The sequence below is a fragment of the Oncorhynchus nerka genome, unplaced genomic scaffold, assembly GCF_034236695.1.
Source record: "Oncorhynchus nerka isolate Pitt River unplaced genomic scaffold, Oner_Uvic_2.0 unplaced_scaffold_788, whole genome shotgun sequence".
NCBI lineage: Eukaryota > Metazoa > Chordata > Actinopteri > Salmoniformes > Salmonidae > Oncorhynchus > Oncorhynchus nerka.
In genome coordinates, this window is record NW_027040447.1 from 57,622 (window position 1) to 77,044 (window position 19,423).

Below are 19,423 nucleotides of genomic sequence, written 5' to 3' on the forward strand. Positions count from 1 at the left end.
GGGATCCTTCCTGACTGTACCTCAGTGTCCTTCCTGACTGTACCTCATTATGTCACCTCAGTGTAGGGGGGGAGCCTTCCTGACTGTACCTCATTATTTCAGGTCCTCAGTGTAGGTGGGATCCTTCCTGACTGTACCTCATTATGTCAGGTCCTACCGTACCTCAGTGTAGGGGGGATCCTTCCTGACTGTACCTCATTATGTCAGGTCCTACCATACCTCAGTGTAGGGGAGATCCTTCCTGACTGTACCTCATTATGTCAGGTTCTACCATACCTCAGTGTAGGGGGAGATCCTTCCTGACTGTACCTCATTATGTCAGGTCCTCAGTGTAGGGGGATCCTTCCTGACTGTACCTCATTATGTCAGGTCCTCTGTACCTTCCTGATACCTCATTATGTCAGGTCCTCAGTGTAGGGGGATCCTTCCTGACTGTACCTCATGTCAGGTCCTCAGTGTAGGGGGAATCCTTCCTGACTGTACCTCATTATGTCAGGTCCTCAGTGTAGGGGAGTCCTTCCTGACTGTACCTCATTATGTCAGGTCCTCAGTGTAGGGAGTCCTTCCTGACTGTACCTCATTATGTCAGGTCCTCAGTGTATCCTTCCTGACTGGTCAGGTTCTACCATACCTCAGTGTAGGGGGATCCTTCCTGACTGTACCTCATTATGTCAGGTCCTACCATACCTCAGTGTAGGGGGAGTCCTTCCTGACTGTACCTCATTATGTCAGGTTCTACCATACCTCAGTGTAGGGGGATCCTTCCTGACTGTACCTCATTATGTCAGGTCCTACATTATGTCAGGTCCTACAATATCTCATTATGTCAGGGGATCCTACCATCCTCATTATGACTACAATACCTCATTATGTCAGGTCACCGTACCTCAGTGTAGGGGGATCCTTCCTGACTGTACCTCATTATGTCAGGTCCTCAGTGTAGGGGGATCCTTCCTGACTGGGGGGTCCTTCCTGACTGTACCTCATTATGTCAGGTCCTACCATACCTCAGTGTAGGGGGAATCCTTCCTGACTGTACCTCATTATGTCAGGTTCTACCATACCTCAGTGTATCCTTCACTGTGTCAGGTCCTCAGTGTCCTTCCTGACTGTACCTCATTATGTCAGGTCCTACAGTGTAGGGGATCCTCAGTGTAGGGGGATCCTTCCTGACTGTACCTCATTATTTCAGGTCCTCAGTGTAGGGGGAATCCTTCCTGACTGTACCTCATTATGTCAGGTCCTACAGTGTATTATGGGGTCCTACAAGTCCTTCCTGATGTGTACCTCATTATGTCCTACCAGGTCCTACAATACCTCATTATGTCAGGTCACCATACCTCATTATGTGTCCTCAGGTCCTTCCTGACCATCACCTCAGTGTAGGGGGATCCTTCCTGACTGTACCTCATTATGTCAGGTCCTCAGTGTAGGGGGATCCTTCCTGACTGTACCTCATTATGTCAGGTTCTACCATACCTCAGTGTAGGGGGATCCTTCCTGACTGTACCTCATTATCATTATGTCAGGTCCTACCATACCTCAGTGGGGGGATCCTTCCTGACTGTACCTCATTATGTCAGGTCCTCAGTGTAGGGGAATCCTTCCTGACTGTACCTCATTATGTCAGGTCCTACCATACCTCAGTGTAGGGGATCCTTCCTGACTGTACCTCATTATTTCAGGTCCTCAGTGTAGGGGGATCCTTCCTGACTGTACCTCATTATGTCAGGTCACCATACCTCAGTGTAGGGGGCCTTCCTGACTGTACCTCATTATGTCAGGTCCTACCATACCTCAGTGTAGGGGGATCCTTCCTGACTGTACCTCATTATGTCAGGTCCTACCGTACCTCAGTGTAGGGGATCCTTCCTGACTGTACCTCATTATGTCAGGTCCTTCCTGACTGTACCTCATTATGTCAGGTGTGTAGGGGGATCCTTCCTGACTGTACCTCATTATGTCAGGTCCTACCATACCTCATTATTTCGGGGTGTAGTTCCTGACTGTACCTCATTATTTCAGGTGTAGGGGATCCTTCCTGACTGTACCTCATTATGTCAGGTCCTACCATACCTCAGTGTAGGGGGATCCTTCCTGACTGTACCTCATTATGTCAGGTCCTCCAGTGTCAGGGGGTCCTTCCTGACTGTACCTCATTATGTCAGGTCCTCAGTGGGATCCTTCCTGACTGTACCTCATTATGTCAGGTCCTCAGTGTAGGGGGGATCCTTCCTGACTGTACCTCATTATGTCAGGTCCTACCATACCTCAGTGTAGGGGGATCCTTCCTGACTGTACCTCATTATGTCAGGTCCTCAGTGTAGGGGGATCCTTCCTGACTGTACCTCATTATGTCAGGTCCTACCATACCTCAGTGTAGGGGGGGATCCTTCCTGACTGTACCTCATTATGTCAGGTCCTCCGTAGTGTAGGGGGAATCCTTCCTGACTGTACCTCATTATGTCAGGTCCTCAGTGTAGGGGGGATCCTTCCTGACTGTACCTCATTATGTCAGGTCCTCAGTGTAGGGGGGATCCTTCCTGACTGTACCTCATTATTTCAGGTCCTCAGTGTAGGGGATCCTTCCTGACTGTACCTCATTATGTCAGGTCCTACGTCAGTGTAGGGGGATCCTTCCTGACTGTACCTCATTATGTCAGGTCCTACCTCAGTGTAGGGGGGGATCCTTCCTGACTGTACCTCATTATGTCAGGTCCTCCATACCTCAGTGTAGGGGGATCCTTCCTGACTGTACCTCATTATGTCAGGTCCTACCATACCTCAGTGTAGGGGGATCCTTCCTGACTGTACCTCATGTATGGGGATCCTTCCTGACTGTCCTCATTATGTCAGGTCCTCAGTGTAGGGGGATCCTTCCTGACTGTACCTCATTATGTCAGGTCCTACCGTACCTCATGGTCCTCAGTGGGGGAGCCTTCCTGACTGTACCTCAGTGTAGGGGGGATCCTTCCTGACTGTACCTCATTATGTCAGGTCCTACCATACCTCAGTGTAGGGGGATCCTTCCTGACTGTACCTCATTATGTCAGGTCCTCTGTACCTCATTATGTCAGTGTGTAGGGGGATCCTTCCTGACTGTACCTCAGTGTAGGGGGATCCTTCCTGACTGTACCTCATTATGTCAGGTCCTCACCTTCCTGACTGTACCTCAGTGGTCCTACAGTGGGGGGATCCTTCCTGACTGTACCTCATTATGTCAGGTCCTCAGTGTAGGGGGATCCTTCCTGACTGTACCTCATTATGTCAGGTCCTACCATACCTCAGTGTAGGGGGATCCTTCCTGACTGTACCTCATTATGTCAGGTCCTCAGTGTAGGGGGAATCCTTCCTGACTGTACCTCATTATGTCAGGTCCTACCATACCTCAGTGTAGGGGGGATCCTTCCTGACTGTACCTCATTATTTCAGGTCCTCAGTGTAGGGGGAGTCCTTCCTGACTGTACCTCATTATGTCAGGTCCTCAGTGTAGGGGGATCCTTCCTGACTGTACCTCATTATGTCATTATGGTCCTCAGTGTACCTCATGTATGTCAGGTCCTCAGTGTAGGGGGATCCTTCCTGACTGTACCTCATTATGTCAGGTCCTCAGTGTAGGGGGATCCTTCCTGACTGTACCTCATTATGTCAGGTCCTCCTCAGTGTAGGGGGATCCTTCCTGACTGTACCTCAGTCAGGTCCTCAGGGGGGGATCCTTCCTGACTGTACCTCATTATGTCAGGTCCTACCATACCTCAGTGTAGGGGGATCCTTCCTGACTGTACCTCATTATTTCAGGTCCTTGTAGGGGATCCTTCCTGACTGTACCTCATTATGTCAGGTCCTACCTCAGTGTACCTTCCTGACTGTACCTCATTATGTCAGGTCCTACCATACCTCAGTGTAGGGGGATCCTTCCTGACTGTACCTCATTATGTCAGGTCCTACCGTACCTCAGTGTAGGGGGAGCCTTCCTGACTGGTGGGGGGATCCTTCCTGACTGTACCTCATTATGTCAGGTCCTCAGTGTAGGGGGATCCTTCCTGACTGTACCTCATTATGTCAGGTCCTACCGTGTAGGGGGAGCCTTCCTGACTGTACCTCAGTGTAGTGGGGATCCTTCCTGACTGTACCTCATTATGTCAGGTCCTACCATACCTCAGTGTAGGGGGATCCTTCCTGACTGTACCTCATTATGTCAGGTCCTCAGTGTTAGGGGTCCTACCGTACCTCAGGTCCTTCCTGACTGTACCTCAGTGTAGGGGGGATCCTTCCTGACTGTACCTCATTATGTCAGGTCCTCAGTGTAGGGGGATCCTTCCTGACTGTACCTCATTATGTCAGGTCCTACCATACCTCAGTGTAGGGGGATCCTTCCTGACTGTACCTCATTATGTCAGGTCAGTGTCCTTCCTGACTGTACCTCATTATGTCAGGTCCTCAGTGTAGGGGGGATCCTTCCTGACTGTACCTCATTATTTCAGGTCCTCAGTGTAGGGGGATCCTTCCTGACTGTACCTCATTATGTCAGGTCAGTGTAGGGGGTCCTTCCTGACTGTACCTCATTATGTCAGGTCCTCAGTGTAGGGGGATCCTTCCTGACTGTACCTCATTATGTCAGGTCCTCCAGTGTAGGGGGATCCTTCCTGACTGTACCTCATTATGTCAGGTCCTACCGTACCTCAGTGTAGGGGATCCTTCCTGACTGTACCTCATTATTTCAGGTATCTCAGTGTAGGGGATCCTTCCTGACTGTACCTCATTATGTCAGGTCCTCAGTGTCCTTCAGTGTCAGGGGGATCCTTCCTTCCTGACTGTACCTCATTATGTCAGGTCCTACCATACCTCAGTGTAGGGGGATCCTTCCTGACTGTACCTCATTATGTCAGGTCCTACCATACCAGTGTAGGGGGGGGGATCCTTCCTGACTGTACCTCATTATGTCAGGTCCTACCATACCTCAGTGTAGGGGGATCCTTCCTGACTGTACCTCATTATGTCAGGTCCTCAGTGTAGGGGGAATCCTTCCTGACTGTACCTCATTATGTCAGGTCCTACCATACCTCAGTGTAGGGGGATCCTTCCTGACTGTACCTCATTATTTCAGGTCCTCAGTGTAGGGGGATCCTTCCTGACTGTACCTCATTATGTCAGGTCCTACCATACCTCAGTGTAGGGGGGATCCTTCCTGACTGTACCTCATTATTTCAGGTCCTCAGTGTAGGGGGAGTCCTTCCTGACTGTACCTCATTATGTCAGGTCCTCAGTGTAGGGGGGATCCTTCCTGACTGTACCTCATTATGTCAGGTCCTCAGTGGGGATCCTTCCTGACTGTACCTCATTATGTCAGGTCCTCCATACCTCAGTGTAGGGGATCCTTCCTGACTGTACCTCATTATGTCAGGTCCTCAGTGTAGGGGGATCCTTCCTGACTGTACCTCATTATGTCAGGTCCTACCGTACCTCAGTGTAGGGGGATCCTTCCTGACTGTACCTCATTATGTCAGGTCCTACCATACCTCAGTGTAGGGGGATCCTTCCTGACTGTACCTCATTATGTCAGGTCCTACCGTACCTCAGTGTAGGGGGGAGCCTTCCTGACTGTACCTCAGTGTAGGGGGGATCCTTCCTGACTGTACCTCATTATGTCAGGTCCTCAGTGTAGGGGGGATCCTTCCTGACTGTACCTCATTATGTCAGGTCCTACCCTCTGTACCTTCCTGACTGTACCTCAGTGTAGGGGGATCCTTCCTGGCTGTACCTCATTATGTCAGGTCCTACCGTACCTCAGTGTAGGGGGGATCCTTCCTGACTGTACCTCATTATGTCAGGTCCTCAGTGTTAGGGGGGGTCCTTCCTGACTGTACCTCAGTGTAGGGGGGATCCTTCCTGACTGTACCTCATTATGTCAGGTCCTCAGTGTAGGGGGATCCTTCCTGACTGTACCTCATTATGTCAGGTCACCGTACCTCAGTGTAGGGGGATCCTTCCTGACTGTACCTCATTATGTCAGGTCCTACCGTACCTCAGTGTAGGGGGATCCTTCCTGACTGTACCTCATTATGTCAGGTCCTCAGTGTAGGGGGGGATCCTTCCTGACTGTACCTCATTATGTCAGGTCCTACCATACCTCAGTGTAGGGGGGATCCTTCCTGACTGTACCTCATTATGTCAGGTCCTCAGTGTAGGGGGAATCCTTCCTGACTGTACCTCATTATGTCAGGTCCTCAGTGTAGGGGGGATCCTTCCTGACTGTACCTCATTATGTCAGGTCCTCAGTGTAGGGGGATCCTTCCTGACTGTACCTCATTATGTCAGGTCCTCAGTGTAGGGGGATCCTTCCTGACTGTACCTCATTATGTCAGGTCCTCAGTGTAGGGGGATCCTTCCTGACTGTACCTCATTATGTCAGGTCCTCAGTGTCCTTCCTGACTGTACCTCATTATGTCAGGTCCTCCTCAGTGTAGGGGGATCCTTCCTGACTGTACCTCATTATGTCAGGTCAGGTCCTTCCTCAGTGTAGGGGGATCCTTCCTGACTACCTCATCAGTGTAGGGGGATCCTTCCTGACTGTACCTCATTATGTCAGGTCCTCAGTGTAGGGGGAGATCCTTCCTGACTGTACCTCATTATGTCAACCATACCTCAGTGTAGGGGGATCCTTCCTGACTGTACCTCATTATGTCAGGTCCTACCATGACTGTACCTCAGTGGTAGTGGGGGGGGATCCTTCCTGACTGTACCTCATTATGTCAGGTCCTCAGTGTCAGGTCCTACCGTACCTCAGTGTAGGGGGGAGCCTTCCTGACTGTACCTCAGTGTAGGGGGGATCCTTCCTGACTGTACCTCATTATGTCAGGTCCTCAGTGTAGGGGGATCCTTCCTGACTGTACCTCATTATGTCAGGTCCTACCGTACCTCTGTAGGGGAGCCTTCCTGACTGTACCTCAGTGTAGGGGGATCCTTCCTGGCTGTACCTCATTATGTCAGGTCCTAGTACCTCAGTGTAGGGGGGGATCCTTCCTGACTGTACCTCATTATGTCAGGTCCTCAGTGTTAGGGGGGGTCCTTCCTGACTGTACCTCAGTGTAGGGGGGATCCTTCCTGACTGTACCTCATTATGTCAGGTCCTCAGTGTAGGGGGATCCTTCCTGACTGTACCTCATTATGTCAGGTCCTACCATACCTCAGTGTAGGGGGAATCCTTCCTGACTGTACCTCATTATGTCAGGTCCTCAGTGTAGGGGGGATCCTTCCTGACTGTACCTCATTATGTCAGGTCCTACCATACCTCAGTGTAGGGGGGGATCCTTCCTGACTGTACCTCATTATGTCAGGTCCTCAGTGTAGGGGGAATCCTTCCTGACTGTACCTCATTATGTCAGGTCCTACCAGACCTCAGTGTAGGGGGGATCCTTCCTGACTGTACCTCATTATTTCAGGTCCTCAGTGTAGGGGGAGTCCTTCCTGACTGTACCTCATTATGTCAGGTCCTCAGTGTAGGGGGGATCCTTCCTGACTGTACCTCATTATGTCAGGTCCTCAGTGTAGGGGGAGTCCTTCCTGACTGTACCTCATTATTTCAGGTCCTCAGTGTAGGGGGATCCTTCCTGACTGTACCTCATTATGTCAGGTCCTCAGTGTAGGGGGGGATCCTTCCTGACTGTACCTCATTATGTCAGGTCACCGTACCTCAGTGTAGGGGGATCCTTCCTGACTGTACCTCATTATGTCAGGTCCTACCATACCTCAGTGTAGGGGGGATCCTTCCTGACTGTACCTCATTATGTCAGGTCCTACCGTACCTCAGTGTAGGGGGGAGCCTTCCTGACTGTACCTCAGTGTAGGGGGGATCCTTCCTGACTGTACCTCATTATGTCAGGTCCTCAGTGTAGGGGGGATCCTTCCTGACTGTACCTCATTATGTCAGGTCCTACCGTACCTCTGTAGGGGGGAGCCTTCCTGACTGTACCTCAGTGTAGGGGGATCCTTCCTGGCTGTACCTCATTATGTCAGGTCCTACCGTACCTCAGTGTAGGGGGGGATCCTTCCTGACTGTACCTCATTATGTCAGGTCCTCAGTGTTAGGGGGGGTCCTTCCTGACTGTACCTCAGTGTAGGGGATCCTTCCTGACTGTACCTCAGTGTAGGGGGGATCCTTCCTGACTGTACCTCATTATGTCAGGTCCTCAGTGTCAGGGGGGGTCCTTCCTGACTGTACCTCAGTGTAGGGGGGATCCTTCCTGACTGTACCTCATTATGTCAGGTCCTACCATACCTCAGTGTAGGGGGGGATCCTTCCTGACTGTACCTCATTATGTCAGGTCCTCAGTGTAGGGGGAATCCTTCCTGACTGTACCTCATTATGTCAGGGGATCCTACCATGTACCTCAGTGTAGGGGGATCCTTCCTGACTGTACCTCATTATGTCAGGTCCTCAGTGTAGGGGGATCCTTCCTGACTGTACCTCATTATGTCAGGTCCTCCATACCTCTCAGTGTAGGGGGATCCTTCCTGACTGTACCTCATTATGTTCAGGTCCTCAGTGTCAGTGTAGGGGGGATCCTTCCTGACTGTACCTCATTATGTCAGGTCCTCAGTGTAGGGGGAGTCCTTCCTGACTGTACCTCATTATGTCAGGTCCTCAGTGTAGGGGGGATCCTTCCTGACTGTACCTCATTATGTCAGGTCCTCAGTGTAGGGGATCCTTCCTGACTGTACCTCATTATTTCAGGTCCTCAGTGTAGGGGGATCCTTCCTGACTGTACCTCATTATGTCAGGTCCTACCGTACCTCAGTGTAGGGGGAATCCTGTAGGGGGGAATCCTGAGAGCTGTGGTGACTGACTATTGCTTACATTAATGTCCAGCAAGTGATGTTTATCTATCCCAGCATCTGTGTGGGTAATAACTGTTTTCTCTCTCGCCCTCTTCCTCTCCACCTCTCTTTCTGTCTCTCTCTCTCTTTCTCTCCACCTCTCTTTCTGTCTCTCTCTCTCTCCACCTCTCTTTCTGTCTCTCTCTCTCTTTCTCTCCACCTCTCTTTCTGTCTCTCTCTCCACCTCTCTTTCGCTCTCTCTCTCCACCTCTCTTTCGCTCTCTCTCTCCACCTCTCTTTCGCTCTCTCTCTCTTTCACTCTTTTCTGTCTCTCTCTCCACCTCTCTCTCTCTCCACCTCTCTCTCTCTCTCTCTCTCTCTCTCTCTCCTTTCTCTTTCTGTCTCTCTCTTCTCTCTCTCTTTTCTCTCTCTCCTCTCTCTCTCTCTCTCTCTTCTCTCTCACCTCTCTTTCTGTCTCTCTCTCCCCCCGCTCACTTTCCCCTTTCTACTCTCTCCTGTTCCCTCTCTCTCTCCCACCTCTCCATTCATCTCTTTACCTCCTTCCTCTATCCCTCTCCTTTCTCTGACTCTATAATTACCCTCTCTCCTCCCGTCTCTCCTCCTCTCCTTCCCCACTCCTCCCGTCTCTCTTCCTCCCTCTCTCCTTCCCCTCTCTCCTTCCTCTCTCCTCCCGTCTCTCCTCCTCCCTCTCTCCTTCCTCTCTCCTCCCGTCTCTCCTCCTCCCCTCTCCTTTCTCTGACTCTATAATTACCCTCTCTCCTCCCGTCTCTCCTCCTCTCCTTCCCCACTCCTCCCGTCTCTCTTCCTCCCCTCTCCTTCCCCTCTCCTCCCGTCTCTTCTCCTCCCACTCTCCTTCCCCACTCCTCCTGTCTCTCCTCCTCTCCTTCCCCACCTCCGTCCTCCCTCCTCCCCCTCTCTTCCTCCCTCTCTCCTTTCTCTGACTCTATAATTACCCTCTCTCCTCCCGTCTCTCCTCCTCCCCTCTCCTTTCTCTGACTCTATAATTACCCTCTCTCCTCCCGTCTCTCCTCCTCCCTCTCTCCTTCCCCACTCCTCCTGTCTCTCCTCCTCCCCTCTCCTTTCTCTGACTCTATAATTACCCTCTCTCCTCCCGTTTCTCCTCCTCCCGTCTCTCCTCCTCCCGTCTCTCCTCCTCCCGTCTCTCCTCCTCCCGTCTCTCCTCCTCACTCTGTCCTTCCCCACTCCTCCCGTCTCTCCTCCTCCCTCTCTCCTTTCTCTGACTCTATAATTACCCTCTCCTTTCTCTCTCCCTATAATTCCCCTCTCCTCCCGTCTCTGTCTCCTCCTCCTCCCCCGTCTCTCCTTCCTCTCTCCCGTCTCTCCTCCTCCCTCTCTCCTTCCTCTCTCCTCCCGTCTCTCCTCCTCCCCTCTCCTTTCTCTCTGACTCTCCTAAATCCCTCCTCCTCCCGTCTCTCCTCCTCCCCTCTCCTTCCCCTCTCCTCCTGTCTCTCCTCCTCCCTCTCTCCCCTTCCTCTCTCCTCCCCCTCTCTTTCTCCTCTTCCCTCTCTCCTCCTCTCTCTCCTCCTCCTCTCTCTCTCTCCCCGTCTCTCCTCCTCCCTCTCTCCTTCCCCCTCTCCTCCCGTCTCTCCTCCTCCCTCTCTCCTTCCCCCCTCCTCCTGTCTCTCCTCCTCCCGTCTCTCCTCCTCCCTCTCTCCTTCCCCACTCCTCCTGTCTCTCCTCCTCCCGTTTCTCCTCCTCCCTCTCTCCTTCCCCACTCCTCCTGTCTCTCCTCCTCCCTCTCTCCTCCCTTCAGATGTACATAGCTCTGATCTCGGTCTACGCCCTCTGCCTCAGTTTCCTACAGTTCTACAGCTGTGTCAATGACCAGTGGAATGGTAGGCTACTGTTTACTGTTACATTCACTGTGGTAGGCTACTGTTTACTGTTACATTCACTGTGGTAGGCTACTGTTTACTGTTACATTCACTGTGGTAGCCTACTGTTACATTCACTGTGGTAGGCTACTGTTTACTGTTACATTCACTGTGGTAGGCTACTGTATACTGCTACATTCACTGTGGTAGGCTACTGTTTACATTCACTGTGGTAGGCTACTGCTACATTCACTGTGGTAGGCTACTGTTTACTGTTACATTCACTGTGGTAGGCTACTGTTACATTCACTGTGGTAGGCTACTGTTACATTCACTGTGGTAGGCTACTGTTTACTTCTACATTCACTGTGGTAGGCTACTGTTACATTCACTGTGGTAGGCTACTGTTACATTCACTGTGGTAGGCTACTGTTTACTGTTACATTCACTGTGGTAGACTACTGTTACATTCACTGTGGTAGGCTACTGTTTACTGTTACATTCACTGTGGTAGGCTACTGTTACATTCACTGTGGTAGGCTACTGTTACATTCACTGTGGTAGGCTACTGTTACATTCACTGTGGTAGGCTACTGTTTACTGCTACATTCACTGTGGTAGACTACTGTTTACTTCTACATTCACTGTGGTAGACTACTGTTTACTGTTACATTCACTGTGGTAGGCTACTGTTACATTCACTGTGGTAGACTACTGTTACATTCACTGTGGTAGGCTACTGTTACATTCACTGTGGTAGGCTACTGTTTACTTCTACATTCACTGTGGTAGACTACTGTTACATTCACTGTGGTAGACTACTGTTACATTCACTGTGGTAGGCTACTGTTTACTGCTACATTCACTGTGGTAGGCTACTGTTACATTCACTGTGGTAGGCTACTGTTTACTGTTACATTCACTGTGGTAGGCTACTGTTTACTGCTACATTCACTGTGGTAGGCTACTGTTTACTGCTACATTCACTGTGGTAGGCTACTGTTACATTCACTGTGGTAGGCTACTGTTTACTGTTACATTCACTGTGGTAGGCTACTGTTACATTCACTGTGGTAGGCTACTGTTACATTCACTGTGGTAGGCTACTGTTTACTGCTACATTCACTGTGGTAGACTACTGTTACATTCACTGTGGTAGACTACTGTTACATTCACTGTGGTAGGCTACTGTTTACTGTTACATTCACTGTGGTAGGCTACTGTTTACTGTTACATTCACTGTGGTAGGCTACTGTTTACTTCTACATTCACTGTGGTAGACTACTGTTTACTGTTACATTCACTGTGGTAGGCTACTGTTACATTCACTGTGGTAGGCTACTGTTACATTCACTGTGGTAGACTACTGTTACATTCACTGTGGTAGGCTACTGTTACATTCACTGTGGTAGGCTACTGTTTACTGCTATTCACTGTGGTAGGCTACTGTTTACACATTCACTGTGGTAGGCTACTGTTACATTCACTGTGGTAGGCTACTGTTACATTCACTGTGGTAGGCTACTGTTTACTGCTACATTCACTGTGGTAGGCTACTGTTACATTCACTGTGGTAGGCTACTGTTACATTCACTGTGGTAGGCTACTGTTTACTGCTACATTCACTGTGGTAGGCTACTGTTTACTGTTACATTCACTGTGGTAGGCTACTGTTTACTGCTACATTCACTGTGGTAGGCTACTGTTTACTGTTACATTCACTGTGGTAGGCTACTGTTACATTCACTGTGGTAGGCTACTGTTACATTCACTGTGGTAGGCTACTGTTACATTCACTGTGGTAGGCTACTGTATACTGCTACATTCACTGTGGTAGGCTACTGTTACATTCACTGTGGTAGGCTACTGTTACATTCACTGTGGTAGGCTACTGTGTTTCTACGTTTAGTGTAATGGCAGATAGAGATAAAGCAAAGCAGTTCGACACAAACAACAACACAGAGTTACACATGGAGTAAAACAAACATACAGTCAATAATACAGTAGGTAAATATATATACAGCATGTGCAAATGAGGTAGGATAAGAGAGTAAGTAAATAGGCAATAAATAGGCCATGGTGGCGAAGTAGTGGTGGGTAGTATATGGTGCTTTGGTGACAAAACGGATGGCACTGTGATAGACTGCATCCAATTTATTGAGTAGGGTATTGGAGGCTATTTTGTGAATGACATCGCCAAAGTCGAGGATTGGTAGTATGGTCAGTTTTACGAGGGTATGTTTGGCAGCATGATTGAAGGATGCTTTGTTGCGAAATAGGAAGCTGATTCTAGATTTCATTTTGGATTGGAGATGTTTAGTATGAGTCTGGAAGGAGAGTTTACAGCCTAACCAGACACCTAGGTATTTGTAGTTGTCCACGTATTCTAAGTCGGAACCGTCCGGAGTAGTGATGTTGGACAGGCGGGTAGGTGCAGGTAGTGATCGGTTGAAGAGCATGCATTTAGTTTTACTTGCGTTTAAGAGCAGTTGGAGGCCACTGAAGGAGAGTTGTATGGCATTGAAGCTCGTCTGGAGGTTGTTAATTAACACAGTGTCAAAGAAGGGCCAGAGTTATACAGGATGGTGTCGTCTGCTTAGAGGTGGATCAGAGAATCACCAGCAGCAAGAGCGGCATCATTGATGTATACAGAGAAGAGAGTCGACCCGAGAATTGAACCCTGTGCCACCCCCATAGAGACTGCCAGAGGTCTGGACAACAGGCCCTCCGATTTGACACACTGAACTCTATCTGAGAAGTAGTTGGTGAACCAGGCGAGGCAGTCATTTGAGAAGCCAAGGCTGTTGTCTGCCGATAAGAATGTTGTGATTGACAGAGTCGAAAGCTGCAGTATTGTCTCTTATCGACGGTTATGATATCGTTTATGATATCGTTTAGGGTGTGGCTGAGGTGCACCCATGACCAGCTCTGAAACCAGATTGCATAACGGAGAAGATACGGTGGGATTTGAAATGGTCGGTAATCTGTTTGTTGACTTGGCTTTCGAAGACCTTAGAAAGGCAGGGTAGGATAGAGTCGGTCTGTAGCAGTTTGGGTCCCCCCTTTGAACAGGGGGATGACCGCATTTCTATCTTGTCGAAAAATGTTATAGTTAGGGATGGGAATGTCAGGGTTTTTGGTGGCCTTCCTAAGCCAAGATTCAGACACAGCTAGGACATCCGCGTTGGCAGAGTGTGGTAAAGCAGTGAATAAAACAAACTTGAGGAGGCTTCTTATGTTAAAATGCATGAAACCAAGGCTTTTACGATTACATAAGTCATCAAAAGAGAGAGCCCTGGGGAATAGGAGTGGAGCTAGGCACTGCAGGACCTGGATTTACCTCTACATCACCAGAGGAACAGAGGAGTAGGATGAGGGTGGGGCTAAAGGTTATAAAAACTGGTCGTCTAGTACGTTCGGAACAGAGAGTAAAAGGAGCAGGTTTCTGGGCACGGAAGAATAGACTCAAGGCATAATGTACAGACAAGGGTATGGTAGGATGTGAATACAGTGGAGGTAAACCTAGGCATTGAGTAACGATGAGAGGGGTATTGTCTCTAGAGACCCCTTTTAAACCAGTTGAGGTCACCGCATGTGTGGGAGGTGGAACAAAATGGTTAGCTGAGGCATATTGAGTAGGGCTGGAGGCTTTACAGTGAAATAAGACCGTAATCACTAACCAAAACAGCGATGGACAAGGCATATTAAAAGGGAGAGGCGTGCGTAGCCGAGTGATCATGGGGTCTAGTGAGTAGCTAGGCGAGCTGGAGACACGGTGATTCAGACAGCTTGTGGGCCGGGGCTAGCAGACTCGCAGAAGAGCCTTATGCATGGAAGAGTCAGTTGTAGCCCCCTCGTGTGGTTACATCGACAGACCAGTCGTGACGGATCGGCAGGGCTCCGTGTAATAAAAGGGTCCAGGCCAATTGGCAAAATAGGTATTGTATCCCAAGTGGCTGATGGACCTCTTCAGCTTACTGGGGGATGGGCCTAGCACAGGCTAGCTCCAGGCTAATTGTTGCTTTCTTCGGAACAGAGACGTTAGCCAGGGGGTAGCCCTTGGATAGCCGCTAGCTAGCTGTGATGATCCAGATGAGAAGGTTCAGAGCTTGCGGTAGGTATCAGTATATGTGGGGGAAAAAGAGTCCAGTATGCTCTGGGTTGAATCGCGCTGTGCAGACTGGCAGGAGTTGTCCGGGCTAAAGGTTAGCTTATGACCGCGAGCAGTGGCTAGCTGACTACTAGCTAGTTAGCTGGCTAGCTTCTGTTGGGGATTCCGGTTCTAAAGTAAAGAAAATAGCAGATCTATACCACATTGGGTGAGGTGCGTTGCAGGAGAGTATGTTGAAGTTGAGGTTTAAAAAATATTTTTTAAATAAATGCGAAGAAAAAATATATATACACTGGACGCGACAAGACGAAGACAAAGATGCATGACTGCTACGCCATCTTGGATATGATGATGAAATAATGAGGATGATGATGATGAAATAATGAGGATGATGATGATGATGAGGATGATGATGATGATGAAAATAATGATGATGATGATGATGATGAAGATTGATGATAATGATGATGATGATGATGATGATACATTTGATTTGAAATGCTTTTAAATGTTAATAGAACCTTTATGATCAGAGACACCCCTCTCCTCCTCTGACAAAAAATAATGACACCCCTCTCCTCCTCTGTCAAAATAATGACACCCCTCTCCTCCTCTGACAAAATAATGACACCCCTCTCCTCCTCTGTCAAAATAATGACACCTCTCTCTTCCTCTGTCAAAATAAAGACACCCCTCTCCTCCTCTGTCAAAATAATGACACCCCTCTCCTCCTCTGTCAAAATAATGACACCCCTCAAAAATAATGACACCCCTCTCCTCCTCAAAATAATGACAACAAAATAATGACACCCCTCTCCTCCTCTGACAAAATAATGACACCCCTCTCCTCCTCTGACAAAATAATGACACCCCTCTCCTCCTCTGACAAAATAATGACACCCCTCTCCTCCTCTGACAAAATAATGACACCCCTCTCCTCCTCTGACAAAATAATGACACCCCTCTCCTCCTCTGTCAAAATAATGACACCTCTCTCCTCCTCTAATGACAAAATAATGACACCCCTCTCCTCCTCTGAAAATAATGACACCCCTCTCCTCCTCTGACAAAAATAATGACACCCCTCTCCTCCTCTGACAAAATAATGACACCCCTCTCCTCCTCTGTCAAAATAATCTCCTCCTCTGACAAAATAATGACACTTCTCTCCTCTGTCAAAATAATGACCCTCTCTCCTCTCCCACAAATCCATCTCCCAGAATGCACCGACTTCTCTCCGCCAGTGGCGGTGATGCTGATGATCTTCCTCTGTCTGGAGGCCTTCCTCTTCCTCACCTTCACCGTGGTGATGTTCGGAACGCAGATACACTCCATCTGCAACGACGAGACGGTGAGGCACCAAGCTCTGTGGTCGTCACCACTTAAAGGAAGTGTCAAGGTTAACACATTATTACTGACACCGTCCAGCCTGCAGTGGTGGAAAAAGCTCTCAATTGTCATACTTGTCATACTTGAGTAAAAGTAAAGATACTTTAATAGATAATGAATCAAGTAAAAGTGAAAGTCACCCAGTGAAATACTACTTGAGTAAAAGTCACCCAGTGAAATACTACTTGAGTAAAAGTCACCCAGTAAAATACTACTTGAGTAAAAGTCACCCAGCAAAATACTACTTGAGTGAAAGTCACCCAGTAAAATACTACTTGAGTAAAAGTCACCTGGTAAAATATTACTTGAGTAAAAGTGAAAGTCACCCAGGTAAACTACTACTTGAGTAAAAGTGAAAGTCACCCAGGTAAAATACTACTTGAGTAAAAGTCACCTGGTAAAATACTAGAGTGAAAGTCACCCAGTAAAATACTACTTGAGTAAAGGTATTTGGTTTTAAATGTACGTACGTATCGAAAGTAAATGGACAAGTACAGTTGAAGTCGGAAGTTTACATACACTTAGGTTGGACTCATTAAAACTCGTTTTTCAACCACTCCACACATTTCTTGTTAACAAACTATAGTTTTGGCAAGTCGGTTAGGACATCTACTTTGTGCATGACACAAGTCATTGTTCCACCAATTATTTACAGACAGATTATTTCACTTATAATTCACTGTATCACAATTCCAGTGGGTCAGGAGTTTACATACACTAAGTTGACTGTGCCTTTAAACAGCTTGGAAAATTCCAGAAAATTATGTCATGGCTTTAGAAGCTTCTGATAGGCTAATTGACATCCATTTGAATCAATTGGAGGTGTACCAGTGGATGTATTTCAAGGCCTAGCTTCAAACTCAGTGCCTCTTTGCTTGACATCATTGGAAAATCAAAAGAAATCAGCCAAGACCTCTGGTTCATCTTTGGGAGCATTTTCCAAACACCTGAAGATACCACGTTCATCTGTACAAACAATAGTACGCAAGTATAAACACCATGGGACCAAGCAGCCGTCATACCGCTCAGGAAGAAGACGCATTCTGTCTCCTAGAGATGAACGTACTTTGGTGCATAAAGTGCAAATCAATCCCAGAACAGCAGCAAAGGACCTTGTGAAGATGCTGGAGGAAACAGGTACAAAAGTATCTATATCCACAGTAAAACGAGTCCTATATCAACATAACCTGAAAGGCCACTCAGCAAGGAAGAAGCCACTGCTCCAAAACCGCCATAAAAAAGCCAGACTACGGTTTGCAACTGCACATGGGGACAAAGATAGTACTTCTTGGAGAAATGTCCTCTGATCTGATGAAACAAACATAGAACTGTTTGGCCATAATGACCATCATCATGTTTGGAGGAAATAGGGGGAAGCTTGCGAGCCGAAGAACACCATCCCAACCATGAAGCACGGGGGTGGCAGCATCATGTTGTGGGGGTGCTTTGCTGCAGGAGGGACTGGTGCACTTCACAAAATAGATGACCTCATGAGAAGGAAAATTATGTGGATATATTGAATCAACATCTCAAGACATCAGTCAGGAAGTTAAAGCTTGGTAAAATGGGTCTTCCAAATGGACAATGACCCCAAGCATACTTCAAAGTTGTGGAAAAATGGCTTAAGGACAACAAAGTCAAGGTATTGGAGTGGCCATCACAAAGCCCTGACCTCAATCCTATTGAAAATGTGTGGGCAGAACTGAAAAAGCGTGTGCGAACAAGGAGGCCTACAAACCTGACTCAGTTACACCAGCTCTGTCAGGAGGAATGGGCCAAAATTCACCCAACTTATTGTGTGAAGCTTGTGGAAGGCTACCTGAAACATTTGACCCAAGTTAAACAATTTAAAGGCAACGCTACCAAATACTAATTGAGTGTATGTAAACTTCTGACCCACTGGGAATGTGATGAAAGAAATAAAAGCTGAAATAAATCATTCTCTCTACTATTATTCTGACATTTCACATTCTTAAAATAAAGTGGGGATTCTAACTGACCTAAGACAGGGAATTTCTAAATCAAATGTCAGGAATTGTGAAGAACTGAGTTTGAAACCTCTTACAGCTCCCCCTACTTTGTGCAATTTCCGACATACCCAAATCTAACTGCCTGTAGCTCAGGCACAGAAGCAAGTGTTCAAATGTTCATAAATGACCAGCATGATCCAATAATAATAAGGCAGAACAGTTGAAACTGGAGCAGCAGCACGGCCAGGTGGACTGGGGACAGCAAGGAGTCATCATGTCAGGTAGTCCTGAGGCATGGTCCTAGGGCTCAGGTCCTCCGAGAGAGAGAGAGAAAGAGAGAATTAGAGAGAGCATACTTAAATTCACACAGGACACCGGATAGGACAGGAGAAGTACTCCAGATATACTCCAGATATAACAAACTGACCCTAGCCCCCCGACACAAACTACTGCAGCATAAATACTGGAGGCTGAGACAGGAGGGGTCAGGAGACACTGTGGCCCCATCCGATGACACCCCCGTACAGGGCCAAACAGGAAGGATATAACCCCACTCACTTTGCCAAAGCACAGCCCCCACACCACTAGAGGGATATCTTCAACCACCAACTTACCATCCTGAGACAAGGCCGAGTATAGCCCACAAAGATCTCCGCCATGGGCACAACCCAAGGGGGCACCAGCAGACAGGAAGATCACATCAGTGACTCAACTCACTCAAGTGACGCACCCCTCCTAGGGACGGTATGGAAGAGCCTAGTAAGCCAGTGACTCAGCCCCTGTAATAGGAGATGACTCAGACCAGAGTCATCTCCTAGTCTGACTGGACTACAGATCATTCTGGTCCCTGAGTCATCTCCTAGTCTGACTGGACTACAGATCATTCTGGTCCCTGAGTCATCTCTAGTCTGACTCCATTCTGGTCTGATCTCCTAGTCTGACTGGACTACAGATCATTCTGGTCCCTGAGTCATCTCCTAGTCTGACTGGACTACAGATCATTCTGGTCCCTGAGTCATCTCCTAGTCTGACTGGACTCTCATTCTGGTCCCTGAGTCATCTCTAGTCTGACTGGACTAGATCATTCTGGTCCCTGAGTCATCTCCTAGTCTGACTGGACTACAGATCATTCTGGTCCCTGAGTCATCTCCTAGTCTGACTGGACTACAGATCATTCTGGTCCAATCTCCTTCACTGGACTTTTCCCCTGATATCCATGAACAAATCAGAACAAAATGTCTGTCCTGAATCGACCTAGTTGAGGCAGCAGTAGCACGGTT

At 48.4% G+C, this 19,423-nt stretch overlaps 1 pseudogene; it reads left to right on the plus strand.

Moving 5' to 3' along the window:
* Positions 1 to 19,423, plus strand: part of LOC135571083 (palmitoyltransferase ZDHHC7-like) — a 54,075-nt pseudogene that overhangs the window by 32,184 nt on the left and 2,468 nt on the right.